This window comes from Octopus bimaculoides, chromosome 1 (assembly GCF_001194135.2).
Source record: "Octopus bimaculoides isolate UCB-OBI-ISO-001 chromosome 1, ASM119413v2, whole genome shotgun sequence".
NCBI classification, from domain to species: domain Eukaryota; kingdom Metazoa; phylum Mollusca; class Cephalopoda; order Octopoda; family Octopodidae; genus Octopus; species Octopus bimaculoides.
Window position 1 is genome coordinate 69,719,714 of NC_068981.1, and position 3,260 is coordinate 69,722,973.

Sequence of the window (3,260 nt, forward strand, 5' to 3'; positions counted from 1 at the left end):
ATATGTATGTATATATATGGATAGGATATTTTTCCTGTCATGCATGTATTAATTGTGTGTCTATTCCCTGGCACATTAGTATTTGTGACCTCTGTTTTTAGCGACGTATGTAGATAGATAGATAGATAGATAGATAGATAGATAGATAGATAGATAGATAGATAGATAGATAGATATCAATTTTCCACGTATTAGAATTTAAAGAAGTAAATAATCCGAGACAATAGTATGCTATAAACTGATATTTGTTATACGTGTAGAAAGTGCTGTATGTTTTAAAACGCAATGTTTAACCGAATCTTAAGATGAGTCATTCTTCATTAATTTATATAGAATAAAGATGATGATACATTGATGAAGGAAATTATCGAGACGCCATGGAATCTCATTGCATGATCAAGCATATTAGTCTAGCAGTGATAAGTTGAAGAAAGTTCTTCAACTAAGGCATTCAGCAAAATGTCTATTTGAATACTTACGTTGTCGTCTGTAATTGCAATTATGCAGAAATATGTGGTGGCTAATCATATATTGTTCGGAGAACAATGCATCATTTTGGAGAGTGTTGCCGTATGAAGTCAAAATGACATATGAGATATGTCTCAAACATTTCGTTTTAATCGACGTTTAAGACGTTAGTAAAAAATGCGGAAGACCTAACTGTCGTATATGCGTCAACCTAATTGAGTGATTAGAGTTCTCTTTTAAACAGGGTCAACGTTTTACTGTGAAAAGCAACTTTACATGTGTTTCGAAAAACCTAATGTATGTATTAACTCGTTCAGGGTGTCGATAGCAATACATAGACCAAACCAAAAATATTCTACATCAAAGGATGGCTCTACATAGATCCCAGATCAAAATTCGGGAATACAAAAAATAGCATTCAGCGACACATCGACATGTGTGCCACTAACGAACAACCATCAGAATTTTTCGCCACTATAAATTCAGGAACGATGCAACGCATTAGCAAAGAGTCATATTTTATCACAAAATATAAACCCCTTTTCAATGCATTCGCCACAAATGACACTATTACAAGGGCCTTGGAATAGTATCAACACAAATAATTAAAACAATATATTCAGAACAGTCACTACACATGAAGTTTCCAGAAAAATTCCAATCACTACTATTACAACCACAACAGGCCACTTTTAGGTCACTTAACCATTTAATAGGTTTCCACCAACATCCTACATACTACTGTCATACCACTCCCGTCTTCTTCTTCTTTTTCTTCTTCTTCTTCTTCTTCTTCTTCTTCTTCTTCTTCTTCTTCTTCTTCTTCTTCTTCTTCTTCTTCTTCTTCTTCTTCTTCTTCTTCTTCTTCTTCTTCTTCTTCTTCTTCTTCTTCTTCTTCTTCTTCTTCGTCTTCTTCTTCTTCTACTTCTTCTTCTTCGCTACGGCTACTGCTGCTTAAATAATCAAAACCAAGTACTTATATCAAATATTCTTTTAGGATGCCTACTACCAAGCCTTCACAAGAGTAAAAAAGAGAGACAGACAGACAGACCGAAAAAGGAAACGGTCCCTTGTATTTGAAAACTATGGAAATATTAAAAATATAATATTCTATTTAATTCCACAATTTAATTGTTTTTCAGGCTTTACTTGAAGTTGTAAAAGTCGCAAAGACTGAAACCGGTACTAAATTTTCTTCTTGATAACATTATTTTAGCATTTTCTACCTTTCTATATTTAAGAAATGAGGAATTATGTACATTATTTACATTTTTTACATTTGACGGATATTAGTCGTCATCCTATTTGTTGTTAACACAACATTTCGGCTGATATACCCACCAGCCTTCATCAGGTGTCTTGGGGGAAATTTCGAACCTGGGTTCTCATTCCTAAGGTATTTTTCAATGTTGTTATTATTATTATTATTATTATTATTATTATTATTATTATTATTATTATTATTATTATTATTATTCAGGTCACTTCCTGTTATCGAGCTCGGAATCATAGGGTAAAGAGCACGGGCTACTAACCCCTAGATTCCGAGTTCGACCTCAATAATAATAATAATAACATCTAAAATACATTAGGATTGAGAACCCAGTTTCGAAATTTTCCCAAGGCACCTGATGAAGGCTGGAGAGTATATCAGCCGAAATTTTGTGTTGACAAAAACAAAATGGGGACAAGTATCCGTCAAATGTAAATAATGTACATAATATCTTCATCTCTCAAATTTCGAACTATATTAAATGCATCAGGTTAACATAAACATTTTCTTTGAATAGCAAATACATAGCACTTTTAATTCCGGGATTGAATGAAAAACAAAAGGTTGTATTGATTTGAAATTATGTCCAAAATTACAGGAACCAAAACAATATATAATATTATATAAATAATTTAGAGACGAACCACGATTCCACAACTCAGTCAATGAAAAACCCGTTCTAAACCATGTTGTGAGACATAGACCATACAAAATACCAATCTAAAATTTTAATAACATAAAATATTGAACAGTAAGATTATTACTATCATATAATATAAAAGAGCAAATACTTTTAAAATCACACCGAATAACATACAAAGAAATCTTCATTATAAAAATGTTTATCTAAAAATCAAAAAAAGGATAAATAAGTAATAGAAATTAACAAAAATATAACTTATAAATATAAGTAATTGTACATCGACTACACGCGTTTCATGGCTGAATTAGAACTATGTAAAATCATATAAGAAAATCATATCCAAATTCATTAGGGCGGAAAATGATTTTCCTCCTAAAAGCAATCACTCCTCATGTCAAATTTCTAAAAGAACCTAAAACCAAAAAGTTTAACTTACCTCATAATATGATAAGGGATAAAAAAAAAAGGAATACAAATTATATATAAAGAAACAAAACTTGTAATGTAACCCCAATGTTAAAGACATTAATATCATTATTAAAAGTTACAAGCTAAAAATATTCAGAAAGAGTATTAGTAGAGTATCAGTAGATCTAATGGTTTTAAGTATTTCAAATCTTCAATAAACAATATACTTTAGGCAGACCTTCTTTTTCGATAATTTTGTTATTATTATAGGAGTGACTGCTTTTGAGAGTAAAATCATTTTTCCGTCCTAATGAACTTGGATATGATTTTCTTATATGATTTTACATAGTCCTAATTAAACCATGAAACACGCGTAGTCGATGTACAGGTACTTACTTTTATACATTATATTATTGTATTAATTTCTATTGTTAATTTATTGACAGTGAATTCGCAATATTATGAAAT